Source organism: Octopus bimaculoides, chromosome 26 (assembly GCF_046866305.1).
Source record: "Octopus bimaculoides isolate indiv1 chromosome 26, ASM4686630v1, whole genome shotgun sequence".
NCBI classification, from domain to species: Eukaryota; Metazoa; Mollusca; class Cephalopoda; order Octopoda; family Octopodidae; genus Octopus; species Octopus bimaculoides.
This window is the reverse complement of record NC_142953.1, coordinates 11825174-11850401: the sequence shown is the minus strand read 5'-3', so window position 1 is coordinate 11850401 and position 25228 is coordinate 11825174. Positions and strand designations below refer to the sequence as shown.

Genomic DNA, 25228 nt, shown 5'->3' with positions numbered 1-25228 from the left:
TGGTATTTTATCTCATTACGAAAAGTAACTCCTTATATTCACACGCTGAGATACGACCTACGTTGGACCCCTTATTCGCATAATCACCGAACCTGGAGCTTAGCTATGGTCTATCCATAGCACTTACTCAGCATTACCTGAAACCTCTGGGTCTAATTGATACCACTATCGCTCAAAACATATATATATATATATATATATATATATATATATATATATATATATATATATAATTTAAATAATAGGGGTGAAAAATTGAATATTAATTTGATTAATATCAATTTAAAACCAGTGGCCTAGCAAATTGAAAAAAATCTGAAGATTCAGAAAAATCATATTACATACATATAAGAAGGATGGCATATGAAGAAGGTATGTCCCCAAAGCGTACAACAGATTGCAGCGGTGAATGTGCAGGTTCAACAAAAACAGGCAGAAAACAGGAGACTTTACAGAGGAGACTTTACAGAGGTGAACAGAAGGAAGAGAGAGAGAGAGAGAGAAGGGACACACCGCCGAAAGATGAACAGCAACACGAAGCAGCCCAGGAAGAAGTTGCAACGACAACAGACAGAAGTGAGACACGTGTACAACCAGCATCTCCAAAAAAAGGAAAAAGACAAAATCACAAGAGAGACATACAGACTCACAGGGTATACAACAGCAGGGTACCAAGGGAAAGAGTAGCATTTCAGAAACTGAAACACGACTGGGGGTGAGAGCGACATTCAAAAATAAGGCACTGGCATAGCCACCAACACCAAGTAACAAAATAAGACAAAAGCACCAAAGAGACACAAAAGAAACACAACAAGGTGGAAACACAAGGAAAAAGATTTATTTAGTAGCATGCTGGAAAAATTTTTAAATAGAAAATAAAATCACAAAACCGAGTAAGAAAACCAAGGTAAACAATAATGAGGGTTGTGAGGAGAACAAAGAATGCATATTAACGGATAAGGAAAACTACAGAATCCTAAAAGAGACATTTCCTTTAGAGGTAGACCTATTGGGGCCGCAAGTGAAATGCGAACTCCGGTCCACTGCGGTAGAATATGAAATAATCAAAAAGAACATTTTATGGTAAGAAAAATTTTCATTAAAAAGATCTGTAATTTTTATTGATAGGAAAAAAAAAGAAGAAAAATTGTTTGTATGAACACTGAAATAAGGTGGGGCCGGGGTCGTCGTCTCATTTTCATTGTAAATATTACACTTTCATTCATGTCATGTATTTTATGTCCCCACATGTTTGTAGTATTCTATGTTGGCCCCTTATGGGCAATAAAAAAATCTTGTCCTGGTTTTGTATGTGCCCTATCTCTTTTCATCCTGACGAGGGGGCCATTGCCGTGATATGCATCAATTGCTATCTAACTATGGTGATGGCCATAGATAATGTTTTTTTTTTCTCTAGTTTCAGCTCAGAGCTGCGGCCATGCTAATGCACCGCCATTTAGTTCGTGCGAAAGAGTATAACAGGTGTCGCCACCACCCCTGCCGGAGCCTCGTGGAGCTTTAGGTATTTTCGCTCAATAAACACACACAACGCCCGGTCTGGGAATCGAAAACGCAATCCTCCGACCGTGAGTCCGCTGCCCTAACCACTGGATCATTGTGCCTTCACTTCAAGGAATTTAATTTAATTCGTGAATCCTTACTCTTGAACTATTATATTCTGTGTGGACGTATTTTCTTATTAGAAAAAAAATTACTCATGGATTATTACCTTTTGGGGTGAGTAAAGTAAATATAACTTTTTAGCCGATTTATTCTTTATTTGTTTGCCCGCTTTCTCACCATTTTCAGCATAACATATTTTTAGTATTTTTAAGTATTTTACAAATTTTTAGTCGACTTTTGATGGGACATTCATATACGTGTTTTTTTTTCTTTTCGTAGATATGTATATTTTTACCTTGGTGGTTTTCTGTATTTGTATGTCTTATATATTATATTTTTTGATTTATACAGGGTGTCCACAAAGTTTGGGTACAAAGGGATTAGCACATACTTTTAAAACGAAACGATTGTATTTCATTGTAATGTTAATAAATAAATCTGTATTCTTTATTGAGTAAACTTTCTCTTTCAACATACTCCAGAAAAAGAAGTCTTACATTTAACTGTTTATGTTATGATTTTATTTACTCCTTGTGCCCAGACTCTCTGGACACCCTGTATATTATGAAAGCGGTGGTAATTTTTATTTATATAAGATGTATGTTAGAGCTTTGATACCGTATATAAAAGTCGTTAACTCATTTTAATGTTTGTTCTATGACCAATGTTTAATTATCATTGCCTCATTTATTTGAGCACTTCTTTTCGCAGTCCTATCAACTCTTTGTTAAGGCGGCGGGCTGCCAGAAACGTTAGCACGTCGGGAGCAATACTTAGCGGTATTTCGTTTGCCGTTACGTTCTGAGTTCAAATTCCGCCGAGGTCGACTTCGCCTTTCATCCTTTCAGAGTCGATAAATTAAGTACCAGTTATGCACTGGGGTCCATGTAATCGAATTAATCCTTTTGTCTGTCCTTGTTTGTCTCTTCTATGTTTAGCTCCTTGTGGGCAATAAAGAAATAAGAAACGTTAGCGCGATGGGCGAAATGCTTAGCGATATTTCGTCTGCCTCTACGTTCTGAGTTCAAATTCCGCCGAGGTTGACTTTGCTTTTCATCCTTTCCGTGGGGTCGATGTAATCGACTTAATCTCTTTATCTGCCCTTGTTTGTCCCCTCTATGTTTAGCCCCTTGTGGGCAATAAAGCAATATATTAACTCTTTGTCTCTGAAAGAAACAATAGTTATTCTTGACATATACATATACACACACGACGGTTTTCTTTCAGTTTCCGTCTACGAAATTGATTCACATGCCATGGACCGGGACAGGATTTTAGTAGCGGACACTTCTCCAAAATATTGCGTTGTAGTACTGAAACCGAAACCTAGTAGTTGCCAAGCGAGCTTCCACATAGCTTTTCCTGTTCCTATGGTCACTCTTATAACGCACTGACCGGGTTGTTCACTTGATCGAATAGCTGAAATATTCATCTTTAAAACCGACGAAGATTCATACTTTCACGATAGCATGTGATTGGGAAGCAAGCTTATTGCCACGTCTACGCCTAAGTCACATATTAATTATTATTAAACATATTTATTTATCATAAGTTGATTATATAACTTTGATTTTACAGAATTTGACGGCAGCATTCGTTGGCTAGGACCGGTTAAATCTTTTATTCAATTCTAGCTAAGTGTCCGAAAATGTTTTATATAACATAAAATTCTGTTGTTCACAAGGTGGCCAACACACAGAAAGGGACACAGTCACATTAGGCTCGACATTCGCTCTTACTTCGCAGCATTCTGAAAGCTTGAATGCAAAATTATCCATATATATATATATATATATATATATATACATAGCCACATGATACAAACCGGGTACGCTGTAGAGACTTACGGAAGAACAGTGGGGGTTAGAACATGTCACCATTAATACCAGACATCATTTACGACCCAACATGATTCTAGAATAAAATAACAGAAAATAACAGCGCCACCACCACTACCACCGCCATACCCATCATGAGTAAGCCACAACATACGCGACACCTCAGTATACATACATACATGCACATATACATACATACAGATATACACATACATGTGTGTGTGTGTGTGTGTAAACGTGTCACAAAAATCCACAAGATGTGCTCACGACGCGTCTGCATTGCAAGCATTTCAAACGGATGACGAGGCCGAGTGGGTCTTCAAAACGTTAATAGACTTAGAAAAGTTATTTGTCAGGATTAAACATAAAGGACAAATAAGAAATCGTGAAATACCTTACATAAAACGATTAAAATCGAACACAGTTGCGTCATCAGAACAAATATGTCTGGAAGAAAAGATGTTACTTGTTTATACCCAACCGCGCCCACCCCAACTATATATGTACGTGTTTATGCATGTATGTATGTGTATATGTGTATATGTATGTACGCATGCTTCTACGTAAGTATAAGCATGCAGGCATATATAATATATACAAATATCTATACACACACACACACACACACACACACACACACACAAAACTTATATGTGTATACACATACGCCTGCACGTACACATACACATGTGGCGTGTTTGTGTACAAATATATGCATATAAATGGATATACCTATTTAAATACATATATGTATACAGATATACATACATATATGCATATATATATATATATAAGCCTACATGTATTCATTATATATATATATAAGCCTACATGTATTCATTATATATATATAAAAGCCTACATGTATTATATATATATATATATATATATATATATATATATATATATATATATAGATACCTACTCTAACCCACTTTTAATCATACGTTACGTAACACTGCAGACTTAACTCCTTCCATTCATGATCCTCTCGTTCCACATCAGCTGAGAGCAATATGTTATTTTATTTATTTACTGAAAGAAGAAAAAAACCCACTATAAAGGCAAACCAAGGAAAAGAACAAAATGTTTAGCAGAGCAGGACGGAATGTGAACACTGGCAGCGGGATTTGATCTTTTATATTAATATGACATAAAATATATTAAGGAAAATATATAAACTGACACTAAGCAAATACACGAAAAGGACAAGAGAGACAGACAAATATAAATATGGTGACAGAATGAGACGAGATAAAGTCATATATCCACATATACACAAGCACACACTTAATACATTCATATATATATATATATATACACACACACATGTAAATATAGAGGTGTGATGACGCAAACATGCAAGTAGAATTCATAAGATGAGCATACACTCATACACACATATATATATATATATACATATATATATATAGCTTTGTGGCAAGAAATTTCCCTACCAAACTCAGGGTTTGGGGTTCAGTCCTACTGCGTCGCACCTTGGGAAAGTGTCTTTTACTATAGCTTCGGTTCGATCAAATCCTTGTGAGTAGATTTGGTAAACACGGAAACTGAAAGAAGCACGTCATGTGTACATATATATATATATAAAGGCGAAACTCCAGCATGGACGCAGTCAAATGACTGAAAAGAATAAATTAAAAGAATGGGAGTGTGTCTTTGTGTCCGTGTTTCTCCATTTTGACAACCGGATGCACAGACAGACTGCCCGGGTTTAGTACATAGCAGAAGTGGGTGTAAAAGCCTCGAAAACCTACTCTGGACTCTCCAGCTTTCTGACTGGTTTTCGTTGATGTGCCACTGTAGGCATGGAGCAATCACAATGGATCATCCATATTGTATTTAGATGGAATATTTGTTAGGTCAGAGGATAGGGATACCATAGGTTGTCCACATTTTAAATTGGTGGCTACACAGATCACAAATTTGTGATATGCATAGTCGATTTAAATAGGATCCGTAGTAGGGACCCGTTAATTGAAAGCTGAATACGTTCTTACCGGCTCACAAAGACTACCGGGACCGGATAAGCGAACTAGTTAAGAGGCAGTTGAAGAGAGCTATTAGAGTAGAATCGATAGCATAGTTCTATATTTAAGAGATCAGGAATTATGTACATTATTTGCATTTGACGGATGTTTGTCCTCATCTTTTTGTTGTTAACACAACATTTCGGCTGATATACCCTCTAACCGTCATCAGGTGTCTTGGGGAAATTTCGAACCTGACTTCTCATTCGTAAGGTAGTTTTCGATGTTATTATTATTATTCAGGTCACTGCTTGGAATCAAACTCGGAATCTTGGCGTTAGTAGCCCCGTGCTCTTAACCACTACGTCATATGCCCGTGGGCAATTATGGAGTGAATTTTAGGGCTTTTTAGGAATGTGTTATCCGTCAAATGTAAATAATGTAGAATCGATAGCGTTTAGCAAAGATTTAGCAATAGAAAGAAATAGATTAGAGGGAGAACTTGTTAGCAAACTAGAAGAGGGCATTAGTAAAGGTATCGCAACTGCCGCGTTAGAAGCGAGAATGGCCCCGTTGACCATTTCTTTGAGACGAAATATGAAGGGTGTGTTGTCAGAGCTAAGCCCCACACGCTAAAGCGTGAAGAGACTTAGGCAGTCCGATGGGCCCGAACGCTAGAGACGCAACGTTGAAACAAAACCGGGATTAAGTCTTTGACGGATCAGGACGGGCGTGCGCTACTTGGTTCTTAGCAGTTGTGTACGGCTTGCCAGCAGCACTTTACGTCGCTGTTTGGGGAGGGTGATAGGTCGGTGACGGTAGCAGACGGACAGATGGATGGCTATTATTAGTTGTTCATATAAAGAAGCACACTCTAAAACATTAGAGCAGTAATATACATCAGCATACTGTATTGTCTTTAAAATATTCTATTCTGAATTCGTCTATTTTTTGAATCGTCTCATTAATTGCTATATTATGTTAACCCACTCTTTCTCTACAACTTTTACTATCCAAAATGTTTATCAACCCAATATTTACAGGCTATTGTTTTTAGCCTTATGTGTGAGTTTCGAGATATAATATTCCAAAAATGGATTAATTCAAGTTCTCTTGAACGTTTATAAAATTTTCATGATTTAGATCGTGAAACTGTTTGTCGGAGTAGGTCTTTATGTGATTTTACATGTATATTTATATCGACGAGTGTATCGATCTGTGCATGTGTATGTAGGTGGTAGGGCAAATCCGATTATACATTAAATATTGGGATGAGTGTTCATATATACTGTTGATACACGGATATGCTAAAGAAACTGACACGGAATAATCAAATCCAATCTATTAGAGGCACAGGGAAACTCGGGTGTATGCATCGACAGTTCAATCAACACACTAACTCAACCACATATTTACATACACCGGGAAATCTCTCAACTCAAAAAGTTTTGTCGCTTCCTTATCGACCAACTTGGACATTATATATATTTTTTTTCTTTTTCTTAATTGTAGTTCAGCAGTTTTGGGTCTAGTCTGGTTGTCATTCACTGCTGCATCAAACATCACTTCCGTTACGTAGTTGGTATGGACTTCCGCCAATTGACAAGTCACAGTCATTCCTTTTTAGTTTTTGGCAGTGATGAGTTCGGACGTAGGTATGTATGGCTTTCGTTAATTTCTTTGCAACACATGGCGTTTAATTATCTTATACGTAGAATAATTTTGTTACGACCTATTTGTTTTTAACAATATCAAATGTTTATAATTCCAGGAGTATATGTTAGTTTAAATTCCATATATATGTGTTTATTCTATAAATTTAATTGCAGCTTGAATTGTTCACAAGTAATAAGTACGTTGTACCATTTCATTAATAAGAGATATTTCAGTTTCATTGTAGTTAGGGCGTTTTAATTATGTTGAAATTTGTTTGAGTTAGTTTTTCCCATGTTTCTATTTTATATGGGGTGGAGGTGCACAATGATGGGTTTTTAAGTACATTTTTGAATTTGAGAAAATATATTTTACGTTTATTACCTTACAAAACCTATATCAGGTAAGTAAATTACTTTCTCTAATTACATTAAAAACATTATACCATAATCTGAACACCATGTATCACCGTTCCCTTTGAGCATATAATAAAGTCATTTATATGGGGTAAAATGAGTAAGACAAGGTAAATTTGCCTCTTCGATTCTCCCGAATTATATTTGAAAATATTCTCATGCGCATCAATATCCATCCTTTGACATCAGAAAGATCTGAAATGTAACAAAAAGAAAATTAAATACCTAGGTGAAATATAAGAAATTCATAGAAAAATGGCATGTGATATGAAATTAACGAAACTCGATTAAATAGAAAAACTCAACAAAATATTCTCTATAGTGAAAATTAACAAATTTAGACGTTAGTGTTAGAAAAAAAAATTGACTCGGAATCCAACACCAAAAATTATTCAGAAATTTTATTAGCAGCCTCAATTACAGACGGATCAAAAATACCTGGAACAAAAAGTACTTGTCAATTATGTTCCAAATTCCATCAACAACGACAACTATGTTGATAAACCTGTACTCCTAAAGATAATGCAACGGTGCAAAGTGGTGAAGTAATACTTGCCATTTAATGATTTCAAACACGGAGGGGGAAAATAACAAGCAATCAGGAATTACTCATTTTGCCCCGGTCACTAATTTTGCCCCACCCCTATAAAATTTTTAATTTAATTTAAATCTAATGCTGATTTATTTTATTTTTAATTTGTAATTCATTCAGTCAATTTATTTAATAATATTGACCATATATATATATATATATTATAGACATTAATCTACGCTTGTATTTTTTCTTTGTACCTTGTTCTAGAACGTTGGTTAAGGAATATGCCGTTTCGCCAGCTTATATTAAACTTGTTTTGGTGTGGTTCCATGTTTGCAATATTACATCGATTGAGAAGCAACATGTTTAATTGTATATATTCGTTACTGAGTCTCTTTGTAATAAGTTCTTGCCACTCCTTGGGTTGATGTTAAGTAAAATATCGGTCCTTAAATTGTTCTTTCCTCAGTAAGCTTATTTCGCTACTTCTATATTATATTATAATTTTAGGATCACTGCATCCATTTTGAAAGATTTTTTTTTTGTTTTAACGATAATGTTTCGTAATTACAAATTAATACTAATTTGTTGTTGTTAGTAATAAACAAATGTTGGCATAATGGACATACAACGCCAATGTCGCTCTAACCGATTTCTCATGTCATTACTACTCACAAAGGGCTACACACAGAGGGGACAAACAAGGACAGACAAACAGATTCTCGATTACATCGACCCTAGTGCGTAACTGGTACTTAATTTATCGACCCCCGAAAGGATGATAGGCAAAGTCGACCTCGGCGGAATTTGAACTGAGAACGTAGCAGCAGACGAAATACCGCTAAGCATTTCGCCCGGCGTGCTATCGTTTCTGCCAGCTCGCCACTCTAGCTGATTTCTTATTATTTCTTTATTGCCTCCAGGGGGCTAAACACAGAGGGGACAAAGATAGACAAACAGATTAAGTCGATTACATTGACCCCCCAATGCGTAACTGGTACTTATTTAATCGACCCCGAAAGGATGAAAGCCAAAGTCGACCTCGGCTGAATTTGAACTCAGAACGTAGCAGCAGACGAAATACCACAAAGCATTTCGCCCGGCGTGCTAACGATTCTGCCAGCTCGCCGCTCTAGCTGATTTCTAATGATCCCTAGGTAGCGTTTGTGTTTTTAATGCTGTCGACACCGTTTCGAAACTACAGTAGTATCGATCTGGCTGCTGATTATCGGAATATATATTTGATATGCTTGTTTGTGATTTGTTATTTTTTTTTCTTTGTTTTTTTTTTGTTTTTTTTCGTTTTTTACCTTGGGGTTTCATTATTCTCAAATGTTCTTCATTCTGGTAAACTTGAACTTGTATGTTGATCCATGGTTTGCGGTGATTATCTGTATTGATATTAATAGATTCACTTCTTAGTCTTTATAGACTTCGATAACGTTTAGATACAGGAGTAGGGGGTTCTGTGACACACACACAAACATACACATATTTACACACTATACATTTACCTATATATACACATATGTTGACATACACACTATATATCTTCTATCGTTTACTTGTTTTAGTCATTCGACTGCGGCTATGCTGGGGCGCAACCTTGAAGTATTTTTAGTCTAATGAATCGACCTCAGTGATTATTTTGTTTTGTTACGCCAAGTACTTATTCTATCGGTTACTTTTGCCGAACCGTTAAGGGGGTGTAAATACACTGACACTTATTGTCAAGGGGGTGGAACTCATACACACACACAGAATTCGAAATCGCGATACGGCTATGTACGCTAGGGACTGAACTCCCTTTGTCGGTCGTTACTGGCTACGGAGTTAATTTAACTCTTATCTTAGCATACACGGTGCTAGCCAGTATCCGCTAAGTTACGGGGGCGTAAACACACAAACATCGGTCGTCGAGCGATGATGGAGGAGAAACACACACACACACCCGACGAGCTTTCAGTTTCCGTCTACCAAATCCACAGACGGACAGACAGACTAGAAATGAATACTTAGAGATTAACAGATATGAATATATAGATAAATAGAACTTTTGTCTGTTACTTCTTTCGACTACGGCCATACTAGAGCATCGCATTGAAGGGTTTATAGTCAAAACAAGCGATCCCTGAATTTCTTTTTAGATCTCGTACTTATTCTACAGCTTTCTTTTGCCAACTGCTAAATTACAGGGACGTTAACAAACCAGCAGCGGTTTCCAAGCGCTGTGAAAGACAAACACATACGCACAGTTTTGTGTGTGTTTACAAATATATATATATATATATATACACACACACACACACACACACACACACACACACGCGACAGATTGCTTTCTGTTTCCAATTTCAAAATCCACTCACAAAAACCCACCTGAGTTTGTTTTAGGACATACATTTACACGAGGTGCCACACAGTGGAACTGAACCCAGTGTTACACGGTTGGAAAACAAATTTATTACCACACAGCTACGCCTGTATTGATATCGATTCGCGCACGCACGCACGCACGCACGCACGCACACACGCACACACGCACACACACACACACACACACACACCTATATGGTGCTGTAACTAAATGGATACACATACTGGCTGCAACTAAGTGGATATACGTACATACATACAACGTTATATAATGGCTGTGTGATACCTTTATGTGTCTCGGGATGAGTGATCTTGTCTATTTATACATGGCTTCGGGTTATCTCCCTTTTTTTCTGTCCTCTGTATTTATGTCTGCCTGTCTGTCTCGGTCTCTCTTTGAATGTCTCGTTACGCAAGAACAGTTTAGTTAGTGAAAGTCTAACGCTTTCTTCCTATAAACATGGGCGTGCATGAATATTTTTCTGTTTGTATACGTGACTATCTGTCTGCGAACGTACGTACGGCAGTATGTCTATATCTCTATTTTGTGGCTGTTGTAATTGTTGATGGTAACCTCTCATGTCACGACTCCGAATCAACTCTTACCTCCATTAACCAAAAATTAGAAGAAAGGAAAAAAATAGAGATACGTAAGAAATACTTTTAAAAAAAGCAACAAAAATCCATGGAAAGATAAACCAACTATAATTGTTAATGTTATTGACATTATTTATTTATTATTATTATTTATTATTACTGCTAGCACGAGTTGTATTATGTCCCTAACGATCACCATACACACAAAGATCAGGTCCTCTACACATCCACAGATATATAGCAACATACCCGCACCAACACCCGCCAAAATACCCTATCAAAAATGTGCATTCGCCATCTTCTATTGTAGAACGCTGTGCATTGATCCCAGATCCGCCATTAACAACACAAACACATCATACATCGACAAAACACCTTTCCACATGCTCACACATATGTCCTTCATTCTCTCACATTGTATAGACAGATAGATAGATATGTGTATATATATATATATATATATATATATATATATATATATATATATATAGAGAGAGAGAGAGAGAGAGAGAGAGAGAGAGAGAGAGAGAGAGAGAGAGAGAATGTGTATGTGTGTGTGTGTGAGTGTGTGTACGTATCTGTGTTATATATATATATATATATGTGTATACATATATATATATATGTGTGTGTACGCATCTGTATGTGTTATATATATATATAGTATGTGCGTATCGGTATCTGTGTAAATATACACACATATATATATACATATATGTATACGTGTGTGTGTGTGTAAATGTGTAGCTATGTGTATGCTCAGTACAGGCACACCTGACGTGAATGAGTAGTGAAAATATTGAAAAGAGTAATGTGAATATTTAAATAGGTATGAACACGTGTGTATGCATATATATATATATATATATATATATATGAGAGAGAGAGAGAGTTTATACACATATATGCACATCAACATATTCTCACACACAAACTCTCGTATTATTCTTGTCAATATTGCCACTGATGCGCATTAATATCATAATGCATAAAAGATAAGACAGATTGTGAGAAAAAGTGAAAAAGGTAGAGGGGGAAAAATGTGTAAATGTAGACGGAAGTGTGTTATACGTTAGTATGTGTGCGAACGAGTGCGCCTGCGCAAAAGTGTGAGATTCATTTTGTGTGAGAGAATCACCGCCATCACCAAAATCATTATCACCACCCTGATCTTTTATTATTATTATTATTAATAGTAGTAGTAGTAGTAGTAGTAGTAGTACAGAATAATCAAGATCCCTATTATTGCGTACTGATAAAGCAAGCGTGAATGCGATTGTGTATGCGCCATTGTGTCCAAGTCTTCCGCTCTGTTTCGAATACGGTCCACACCACACACACATCGCTTGCTTATTCATTCATACAAGCGAAGAAACTATATACATGCATGCACGTGTGTGTGTGTGTATCTATGGAGATGTAAATGCACAGATATACATAATCTTATAAACACACACACACACGAATATATATAGTGAAATAGTGTAGCACAGATAGATAGATAGATAGATAGATAGATAAATAGGTAGATATTTGGTGACAACGATAAAACTGAAAAGACTTGCGAAAATGTACAATGTTGCACACAAAAACAGAGTGACATTCTTTCTGTAAATATCATTTATTTGCCTATAAACATGCCACGTTTTACAGTTTTACGTAATATATATATATATATATATATATATATTGGCACTCCGTCGCTTACATCGAACGTTTGCAAGTCTCTTTTGACATTATATTTAGAGAGAATACATCATGGAATGAAAATTTAACGGAAATAAAATTGCTATCAATGGCCATTTTGGGTACTGCTATGCAACCTACTTTTGCCAGAAGTTCCACCCAATTCTCCCTTCAACTACGCCCTAGGTGATCGCTCCCTAATTTAGTTCTGTGCGTGTACGCGCGCCCACAATGTCCACGGCGGGGACTATTTGGATTGTAGGACCTCTCCATCAGTGAAGACCTTACCTCGTCACCATCAACAACAATGAATGACAACAATTATCGCACATTATCATTACTCAGTTTTATTTTTTTTATCACATGCTTTCACTGCACTACCGTACTGAGCGCTGCTCTGTGTGCCGTGGGTACGTTCTGCGGTTTGATGTGATGCTTTCATTTTTACTGTATCATTATTATTATTATTATTTTAATTTCTTAAAGTAGGAACAGCAGTACCCATAACCCTTTTTATGGACCAAGAAACTTGTGGTTGAAAGAGGAGACATTTCTTCAGATTAGGGACCAAGCGCATCAAAGGCACTTAAAGAGTGATCTTTAACCAGGTGACCTAAAATCTATCACTGTAAAGGAGAAACGATCTTAACGACGGATTTCCATCTACCTAATTTTACTCACAAGTTATTGGCCCATCTGTTGCTATGGGAAAGAAATATTTTCGCAAATTGTGCACTATCGAACATTAAGCCAGATATTTGTGGAGCAAATGTTTAAACACACAGCCATCGCTGCGCCCGATATATCAAAACAGATAATACGGTTGTGTGCAGTATTGACACGCCGCGTTCATCCAGCTCATATTCTGAGGAAGTCCCATTCGCAAGTCTCATACGTTGTGTTAGAAATAAATATAATTGAATGAAACAAAACCCTAAACAAAGACTAAACAAAAGAAACCGAAACACGCAAGTTTAGAGTAAATGAAACGTAACAAGGCTCTATCCTGTCCTCATACAACCTAATGAGTGCAATCAATCAAGGCGACATATGAACTGAGAGAGAGAGCGAGAGGCATCTGGCTTTAATATGGTTTGAGCAAGGCTAGAGCACTTCCGGTGCATTACTTGTTCAACTTCGACACACGTGCAACAGCGCTTTCTTTCGTACTGTACGACCTCACTAATACTGGCAGCTATTCTGTCCGACTTCATGTAAAATCTCAACTACTTTTTTTAATTTCTCCTACTCTCCCCCAGCTGTTGCTCTTGAAAAGAAATAGTTATTTATTCTATGTTCTTTCGGTTTTGAGTTCAAATCCCTCTGCAGTCATCGTCCTCCATCCTTTCTCTCATTGGCTCTAAACAGTTTTCCTTTTAATTCGGGAAATACATTTGTTGGAATTTTATTTGTTATTTTTGCTATCCATTGTTTTATGGAACCCCCTCACAACGTTTTATGCTTTTGTCATTTCAACAATGGGTTTGCTTTTGACAGGGGCTTTAATTTTGTATTTATATTTTATTTACTTTGAGTTTAATCTCTCCGATACAAAAACAATAAGAGTAATCCTAATGATAATCAATCAGAATACATTATTATTATTATTATTATCATTATTATTATTATTAAGGCGGCGAGCTGACAAAGTCGTTAGCACGCTGGGCGAAATGCTTGGCGGTATTTCATCTGCCGCTACGTTCTGAGTTCAAATTCCGCCGAGGTCGACTTTGCATTTCATCCTTTCGGGGGTCGATAGACTAAGTACAAGTCATGCAGTGGGGGTCGATGATATCGAATATCCCCCTCCCCCAAATTTCAGGCCTTGTGCCTATAGTAGAAAGGTTATTATTGTTTATTCTAGCTTTACATTCTAAGTTAAACTGCCGCCACCGAGGTCGACTTTGTCAGTCGGGATCGATAAATAATACCAGTTGAGTACTGGGGTCAGTGTAATCAAATTACTTTCTCCCTGAAATTGCTGGTCTTCGGCTAAAATTTGACACCATAATTATTATTATCATTATTATTATTATTAGGCGGCGAGCTGCGAGAATCGTTAGCACGCCGAGCCGAATGCTTAGCAGTATTTCGTCTACCGCTACGTTTTGAGTTCAAGTCCCCCGAGGTCGACTTTGCCTTTCATCCTTTCGGGGTCGATAAATTAAGTACCAGATACGCACTGGGGTTGATGTAATCGATTTAATCCCTTTGTCTGTCTTTGTTTGCCCCTTCTGTGTTTAGCCCCCTTGTGGGCAATTAAGAAATAAGAATCGTTAGCACGCTGGACGGAATGCTTTGCAGTATTTCACCAATCGCCACGTTCTGAGTTCAAATTCCGCCGGGGTCGACTTCGCCTTTCATTCTTTCGAGGTCAACGAAATAAGTACCACTGAAACATTGGGCTCGATATGATCGACTATTCCCTTACCCCTAAATTACAGGACTTGTGCCTATAGTAGAAAGGATTATTATTATTAGTATCATTATTATTATTATTAATAATAAATAGCCTTCTTTTTATTACGTACTTTCAATGCGCTACCAAGCGTAGCTCATATGTGACTTGAGAGCATGACGTCCTGTGTGTTGCATTGTTGTTTTTTTTTTATTTCGTCTGTATCGAAAGTCTCTACTTAATATCTGTGCGGTGTGCAGCAGTGCTATTTCCATTTTTTTTTAATGCATGCCTGTAAGTCCTGATGTAGCAAGAATATGAGACGGAGATTTGTTGCTAAAAAAATGTCGCCAAAAAGGAAGATAGTAGTAAATATTTAAAAATTTGGACTTGATTTTAGCGAAAATTGCCTGCGAATTGTCGTGACTAGTTTGACTGGGGAGGCACAAACTTGCACTATCGTGATTGGGAATTGATCGAACAAATGTATCTGCATCGTCGAAACCGACGGAAGTCTATTTATTCATAGTGTTGAACAAAAATGTCCATTACCTCGGATTCCAAGTTCAAATCCCGCCGGAGACAAATTTTGCGTTGTTCTTTAGTTTATGAAAATATATACAAGTAACGTAACGGTGTGAGATTTTATCGATTGTGTCTTATTTACAAATGTAAAATAATGTGTGAAAATTCGATGACAGGGTGGAAAAATTGGTGATTGATTTCTTGTTTACTTGCTGGAAAAAAAAATACAGATGAAATATTTCACAAAAATGTGGAAAGAACAAAGTGGGGGGAGCGAAGGGGCAGAGTGAGAGAGTTATTCTGTGTTTGTGAAGGATTGTGAAGAGAAAGAGAGAGAATAACTTGTGGGGGAGAGGAAATGAGAGAGATAGAGAATCAGTGAAGGAGTGACTGAGTGATTAAGCAGGATAGAGAAGTGGGGGGAGAGAGAGAGAGAGAGAGGGGGAGTTATAACGCAGAGGGATTGTGTGACAGAAAGTTACTGGAAGAGACAGAAAAAGAGGTGTGAGAGAGTAAGATTGAGGAAAAGGAGAGAGAATGAGAGAGAAAGCTAGTGAGAGAGACACTAAGAGAGAAAGGGAGTTCGAGAGATCGTAAATAGTGAGAGAAAGCGTATGAGTGAGACAAAGGAAAAAGTTAGTGAAAGTAATAATTAGTGAGAGTTTGTGAGGAACAGAGATTTAGTAAAAGAGATAGGGAGAGAAAGAGAGAGGTTTAGTGAAAGAGATAGGGAGAGAAAGAGAGAGAGGTTTAGTGAAAGATAGGGAGTTAAGAGCGAGAGTTCGAGAGGGACTGAGAAATAAATGAAACGAAAAAGAAAGGAAAGAGCAAAAAGTATTGTGAGTTGAAGAGGAATGAAGAAGAGACTTGTGGGAGAGATAAAAACAAGTCAAGAGTAGAGAAAGATAAGCAACGGCAACAATGGCAAACAAGATGAGAGAGTGAAGGGGGGCGATAGAGGTAGAAAAGGAGGGGGTGGGGCATCTGAGAGAAATGCATAGAAAAAATTTTTTTAATGAGTAGGGATTTAGAAAAAAAATAAAGAAATAAAAAGCAGAGAAAAGAGTTAAGGGAGGAAGAGTAAAAAAAGAGAGCGAAAAAAGGGGAGACAAATCGTGTCAAGAAAATAAGTTGGAGCTCTAAGATTTGCAGAGCCAAGAAGAGAAGGAATGAAAAAGGAGAGAGAGAGAGGGGGGGTGGAGATGGAGTTAGGAGAGAGGAGGACAGATAGAATGGAGGACTAAACATGAAAAGAGTTGGAAATCAGGCTAACTCTATGGGGAAATCAAGGCGAAACGGTTAATAAAACCAACCGGATTGGCATGGAAAATTCCTCATGCGAGTAGATATTTAGTGTTGATGTTGTTTGGCAGCGATTTTTTGTTGTTTCTCTGCAGTTGTTGTTGGTTTTGTGTGTGTGTGTGTGTGTGTGTGTGTGTGTTTTACTATTAGTTTTGTTAAACGTTTCGTTTCGTTTCACAATATATGTGGATGTATGTATGTATGTATGTATGTGTTTTTGCATTTCTGCACGTAGTTATGTGTGTGAACGTGTATGATTCGTCTCTGCGTGTGAGCAACTTTATGAAGTAATACATACATGCATGTGCGTGTGTGTACGCGTGTCTGTATATGTGCGCACACACAAACAAACATACATTAATATATGTATATATATATATACACATATGCATACATACATAGGTGTGTGAACATGTAAATATGTGTGTGTGAGAGTATGGATGTAAATAGAGGTATATGCATATATACACATATAATATGCATGTACACATAAATGTTGATATGTATGCATATGTTTATATATATATATATATATATATATATATATAGAGAGAGAGAGAGAGAGAGAGAGAGAGAGAGAGAGAGAGAGAGAGAGAGACAGACATATATACATAATACAAGTGTGTGTGTATCGTATGTGTATGTTTGTGTGTGTATCCCATATTTTATATGAAATTATGGAAGGTGGTAGAATATCAGGAAGGCTGTGCTGCCGCAATAAATGTGTTGCGGTGTTTCCTTATCTCCCTTTACGTTCATTCGTATATATATAAACAAAAGGAAAAAAGGCCTAAAACTCCCCCACCCCGCAATCAGAGTTCAGTTCAACATTCGTCTCTTTGCGGTCGATAAAATGCGCACATACCACGTGGTAAAGAAGACGGTATGATGAGCGATCACATTGGCTACGTGCATATTTTATGGTCAGACCTGCTAGAAATAGGAGCTAAACCTCAGTCAAATTACACAATATTGTCTTTAAAGTAGGACACCTTGATGCGTAATTTTGCTTACGAATAGCCATAACCTAAAAAAAAAAACGAAATCAATGAGGGTAACTCATAGGTTTTTTGGCCCATCGAGGAAAAGTACCTAAATTTGCTCAAATCAAGCCCTATCGTCTTTAAGCAAGAAGGGTCATTTCGATAAAAGTTTACCTGAATATACAAAATAAGCAGAAGCCAAATCTCCATCTTCCGAGTAATCTTTTAGTCTGGTTTCTGCCGAAGACTGTTGGCCCTTCGGCCTAAAGCAAGATTACGAAACTCGAGGGCCTATAAAAAGGAAAACCTCAATAGTTACTTTTTACTCTTTACTCTTTCAATTGTTTTAGTCATTTGACTGCGGCCATGACTGAAACAAGTAAAAGAGTATAGTTTAAACCTATTCTATAAATGTCTTCTCCGAGTGTTAATACGTATCTATAGCCCTACGCTATAAACGTTAACAATAGTCATAAGATTCACAGATTATATTTAGGTAATATAGAGTCACTTAATATTATTATTATTATTATGCATGTAGCTGATCATATTTAAGCTAGTTTTGCCTCGTCTTAGCCATTAAAACAATTATTGTAATTTATATGATCAACATTTTATATAATTTAATTTTAATAACTTTTTCAATTTCTACTCTTAGGCGATATCTTTATAACATTTGCGTAATCCTCCCTAGTTGCAGACTTTAAAATTCTTCATAATTCGTTATAATCCTAGAAATTCTTTTAACATTGATTAGCATGGGTGGCTTTTTAATTCTTAATAATTCTTATAAACTTCGAACTTTTTCTTATTGCTCATTAATTTTTAAAGTTTTCGTAGTCTTTTAGCTCAATGCTAAACTTGCATAATTATAATCGATTTATTTTATTCTAAATAATCTTGTGACAATATTGGAATTTGAAACGTTGGGTTAATAAGTTTTCGGGATTTTATCGGAAAAATTGGTTCTGTTTTTCCTCTTCTGTTATTTTCTGGCTTCTCAATTCGTAACTTCTTTGCGGCCAAACAACTGATAATTATAAATTTGTAAATTCATAAATCTAAATCCTTAAATTAGCACTGATTATTGTCCATATTATGTTCATTAGTTTAGCCTGTACAATTTTGTTTGTACCGCCAATACTCTTCCTGTCAAAGTAATGACCACTCTATTTCATTTATCCTATCTTTCCCTCATTTCTTTTCCTCCTTAGCGCTCTTTCGCCCCTCTCCTCTGAATTCTCACAGGGAACTTAGCTAATCTGCGGTTTTCCTTTAGGTATTCTCCCTGAATTATAATCAGCTGGACCTCCTTTAATTAATTATTCTATTATTTCTGTAATAAATAATCGAAGCCTATTTCTCAAGATTACTTTAATGAACCAATAAATAACTCTGGAATTTATTAACCATATCACTCCTTAATGCAGTTAACTTTAAAAATATATAACACTGCAAATGGTTTTTTTAAGAGCATCGTCAATAACTGTTTTTGTTAATATGTTTTGGAAATGTCAAATGGCATACTTTGATGCCAATCTGACGGTATACAAGCATGCTCTGATACTACTAGTCTTTATGAACGAAGTTGCTACGTTTAATGGCATCTTTGGAAACACCTTTAACTGTTCTTTAATTTAGAACTTCTCTCTGATATCCACCTTCGTTTGACAATTTGTAATCCCAGGTTCCTAATTTGTAAACCCAGGTTCGAAATTTCCCCAAGACACCTGATGAAGGCTGGAGGGTAATATCAGTCGAAATGTTGTGTTAACAACAAACAAGATGAGGAAAAATATCCGTTAAATGTAAATAATGTATGTCACTACTTGCTCGTTTATTTGGTTAGCCTGATGAGTGGTAAGTTGCGTAACATATTACGTAACGTCGGGTATGCTGTGCCCACTGCATATCTAACCGTACTATGCTTACGTCACAATAAAGGCTGTTAGTGAAACAATTGTAGTTATACCAGATAATCAATAGGTTCGTTATAGATTCTTTTACAAGTTTCAATCAGTTGACTGTCCGCACCACCTTGAAGGGTTTTAGTCAAATCGACCCCAGAACATATTTTTTAAATCCAGTACTTATTCAATTTGTGTCTTTTGCCGAGCTGCTAAGTTTCGGGGGCGTAAACACATCAACACTGGTTGTCAAGCGATGATGGAGGAGACAAGCACAGACAACCCAGACAAACACATCTGCGGATTTATGTGCGTGTGTGTGTGTGTGTGTGTGTGTGTGTGTGTGTGTATATATACATGTGTGTATATGCTTGTGTGTGCGTATATGTATGTATGCGTATGTATATGTGTGTGTGTATGTGTATATGTACATATATATGTGTGTGTGTGTGTATGTATATGTGTGTATATATATATATGTGTGTATATGTGTGTGTGTGTATATATATATATGTATAATATTTGTGTGTGTGTCTTTGTTTGCGTATGTTGTCCCATCACCGCTTGACAGCTGATGTTGTGTTTACGTCCCCGTAACTTAGCGGTTCAACCAAAGAGCCCGACAAAAAAAATACTAGGCATACAAAGAATAAGTTTTGAGGTCGTCGATTTCTTCGACTAAAACTCTTTACAGCGGTGTTCCAGAATGGCCGCAGTCTAATAACTGAAACAAGTGAAAGAATAAAAGAATATATAAACCTTTAGGTACATACACAGACTCACAAGCACAACGGATTATACTTGTTGTCCTCGTGACGTCATACTTCCATTTCACATCTCCGCCTACTCTACCAGTGATACAACCAACTCCGACACCTTTGCCATTGTCAGTACATTCTCGACCATTACAATCAACTAACACTGACAACTAAAACCGAAATGCCGGTTGTCACACACACACACACACACACACACATATATATATACATATACACACACACACACAGTCACTCACACACACATACCAATTCCATGTAGAACGAGGTAAAAATTACAAAAACGAAAAGTAAGCCAAAGCGCATGATGAAAAAAATAATACAAACAAGAAAAATTCTAAAACACGCATATAAACATACATATACAGACACGTATACACACCATACATTTATATGTATGTCTATATAATTACACACATGCATATACACACATATACAAATACACAGAATTATACATAAAAATATATATATTGAGAGAGAGAGAGACATACAAACGTAAGAGTGATATATTTAATCTCCGGATATTTCCCAATGTTTACTTAAAGGATTCTGCTGGAAAAATGATAGCCAAAAGACGTGTCGTAGCTCACGTTAGTGTCTTGTAAAACTAACATTATTTCGCTCTTAAGACCCTTCTCTCGACCCACCCACTTCGCCTCTACACATCCCCACCGCTGCTTTTATCACCAAAACCATCATCACCACCACCACCACCACCACCATCGCCAACGTCAACTTCACCAGTTTTCATAAGCCGGTTGTGACTGGATTAGACTTGAAATCTAAATGCTTGTACTGCAGATTTTCTCTTTTTAACAACCCTCTACAAGAATTACATCCATCCGCCTACGTTTTACTACTACTACTACTGCTAATACAACTAATTCTGCTGCTATTACTACTACTATTATTTAAAATTTGTGAACATTTATTGCTCATCTTTGTTTTGATGTAGTTTTTTTCTGGAGTTATTTTTGTTAGCTTTCATTACTTTTGGCATTAGATTGCCAGAATTGTTAGAAAGTCGGCAAAAAGGAAAAGATGCCTTCTGCTATTTCTTCATATTCTTTGCGTTCTGTGTTCAAACACCATTGTGGTCGATTTTGCCTTTCATCCTTTCAGGGTTGATAAAATAAAGCACCTGTTATTGTAATGCCAATGTTTTTTTAAGAGACATGCAACATCCCTCTCAGCATTAATCTGGAAACTTAAAAACGAAAACATTACATCAAATGGAAAATTCTTTCCAAGACCAAAACCTATATCGACAAGTGAAAATTTGTTCGATACGTTCACTCGAAGAACTGTACCTTTTAAAGATCTTAGAGCTTTCAATGACCAGGAACGAATTTTTTTTTCTGTATGCATTTTAAAAAATACATCTTAACAGAAAATTAAAGATAGACCACCGAAGACGTCATAAACCATTCCCATCTGGTTTACATAATTTTGATATGCGTAACGTTTGCTGTAACGTGTTTTTCTCTCTGCATTTCAGTCTGTCTTTTTCTATGTGGCCGTTCCCATTCAAAGGTCAACGACTTTGAACGCAGCTCTAAACCGTCTTCTTTGTATCAGCTTCAAAAATGGCGAAATAAATTAATATTTCAACTAGGAAAACCTGGATAGATACATTTCACAAGACTTATGGGTGTCATTTACGACGGACGTTCTCTCAGCTTCTGTTAATCAAATACACTCACAAATCTTTGGTCGGCCCGGGACTACAGTAGAAGACACTTGCTCTAGGTGTCACCCAGAGTGATGTGGTTGAGAAACAAGCCTCTTGTGACTGCCGCACTTGCACCTGTGTGTTCGCACCAAATTCATATACATTAAATAGGTAGATATATAGATACCTACGTACGTACGTACGTACGCACGCACATAGAAACATAGGCAGATAGACAGACATAGACAGATAAAAAGATGGGAATAAATACACGGACAGACAAACAAATATATATATATATACATATATATATATATATATATATATATATATATATATATATATATATATATATATATATATAAAATTGAATATAAGAAAATATTTAAATATTATATAGCAAGAATAACAAGATTAAAAAATTGAATATGTAAAAATATATATAATAAAAAAACAATATAAATAATGTAATATAATACTAAAAAATCTAATGATGATATCGATTATTTAAATTGATAAACTTAACTGATATACTTAATATTTTAATAGTAAATATTGTAAATTTATCAACAACGCACATTTTGATGACGTAGTGACAATGAGTATCTATACGTGTGTCTGTGTGTATATATGCTTATACTTGTGGGGAAAGTTCTGCGTGCGTATACTATGTTTGTACTTCCCTGTCTTTCAAGTAGTTGTGTATGGTAGAGTGTGCTTACTCGTACACCAGTACCCAACAAACACATCTTTACCCTTTAAGACGTAACATTTGATATCACTTACGCCCTGCGGCCGCACGGTGGAGTCGGGTTTGACCTGAACGGGTGAGAAAGGCTGCCATTAAGCTGGAGTAACGTGTCTCCCCTGCTGTTAAGTAGCCGTGTACGGTAAAAATATACCGCAGGCAGCAGCATGTGGTAACTTACAAACGATCTGAATGTCAAAATACTGATAACTAATGGTTATCCAGAAATGGCTAATTTCTTCAAACACACACACACACATACTGAGTGTATGAGAGAGATCTCTTCGCACAAAAGTACCCACAAATTCACACACATGCAGTAACGTACAGAAACCCACTCAAACACGACATACACTTGTACGCAGGATGGTGTCCTTTAGACCCTAAAACCCGGGCGGTCGTGGTCCCTTCGACGGCTAGAACCGACCGCCCCAAACCTTACTGAAATCACAGTCTATATAATTATCGATATTTTGATATAAGATTTGTCGTTGTTGTTGTTGTTGTTGGCACTCCGTCGCTTACGACGTCGAGGGTTCCAGTTGATCAGATCAACGGAATAGCCTGCTCGTGAAATTAACGTGCAAGTGGCTGAGCATTCCACAGACACGTGTACCCCTTAACGTAGTTCTCGGGGATATTCAGCGTGACACAGTGTGACAAGGCTGACCCTTTGAATTACAGGCACAACAGAAACAGGAAGAAAGAGTGAGAGAAAGTTGTGGTGAAAGAGTACAGCAGGGTTCGCCACCATCCCCTGCCGGAGCCTCGTAGAGCTTTAGGTGTTTTCGCTCAATAAACACTCACAACGCCCGGTCCGGGAATCGAAACCGCAATCCTATGACCGCGAGTCCGCTTCCCTAACCACTGGGCCATTGCGCCTCCACACTGATATAAAATATTCCTAAATGAAAAGAAATATATAGAAAGGCAATGAGTTCCATGCATCTGTAATGAGCAATGCTTTAATCGAACATTGTAAATATAATCAAATTATTATTGTATATCTAAAATTCTAAATATTTAATCGATACAGCTACTTCACCCTTTTATGTTTCTCTGTCCTTGTTCGTCCCCTCTTTGTAATGCCTTTATGGCAAATATTTATGAAATAAAGTAGAAAACTCGCTAGATATAGTTCTGCTATTTTAATGTTCCTCGAAGGAAGATTTTTTTCTGCCCTCTTAATTCATACGCACAGACCGAAGAAAACATTCTCATTTACTCTCTAAAGTCCAAACGCGTGTGCACGCTCATATACTCACATATTCAGCATGTGACGGCAATTCCATACGCTTCTGTTATCGTCGAGTTACATTCTATCTTTGGGGCAGATTTGAGGAAGCGAAGGTTTTCTGGCTCTGAATTGAAACTTTCGAAAAGGACCTTTTCGACCTTGTAAGGAAAATGAAATTCCGTAAGGTTACCAGTGTCTGAATGAAGAGATTAATTACAAAAGGAACTCGGGATGAACCTACCTCGCAGCAAGAAACACGGATGATGGCAGCAACATGAAACTCCCTCATTCTCCAAATACCACATATCAGAGGAGGCTTAATGAGAGTGTAACAAAGCTAACAGCGGTGCCCCGGCATGGCCAAAAGCTCTCGAACTGCAACTAGTAAAACAATAAAACAAAAATTTGTACTCCACGTTTCTTTCTCTCCAATACTATCAGAGACACATAAGATGACGGATAATATTCTATACAAAGAGGTGAATCTTGAAACGAAGAATCGCAACCAGCCTTAACGTCAGCGATAGGATAGAGCACCACGTGAACCCTTAATTTTACTTAAAGACCACAAAGGCAGTTTTAGCAGAAACCGCATAGACTAGCCATCTTAAACAGGAAATATATTTTAACACAACGTTTTCAAGGCGATCCAAAATTAGTTCAATTCAAAGTCAGTTTTCTGTATCCGTATTTTTGTTGTCTAATACGCTGAATATTCACGAAATTCTTCTGAACGATGTTTGGATCTAATTCCCATACACAAGGAATTACCTTGGATGTGTATTCTACTTGCAGTTATTGTTATCTGATGGTTGAAAATAGTTAACCAAATCCTTTCAAAACTGAGTGCTTCATTGATATTTGCCTGGATTTTTTAATCCCATCTTTTCCTTACTACACACACACAAACATGGAGGGAGAGAGAGAGAATTTTTTCGGGTCAAATAGCCCATCCCGCTCAAAAAGTC

At 36.9% G+C, this 25228-nt stretch overlaps 1 long non-coding RNA gene across 1 annotated transcript; it reads left to right on the top strand.

Annotated features, from left to right (window-relative positions):
• Window positions 1-1451: 1451 nt before the first annotated feature.
• On the top strand, window positions 1452-24997 carry LOC149130945 (uncharacterized). The gene is made up of 3 exons (XR_016238498.1): window positions 1452-1737; window positions 6962-7104; window positions 24358-24997. It is a non-coding gene; the product is annotated as an uncharacterized LOC149130945 (long non-coding RNA).
• Window positions 24998-25228: the final 231 nt, after the last annotated feature.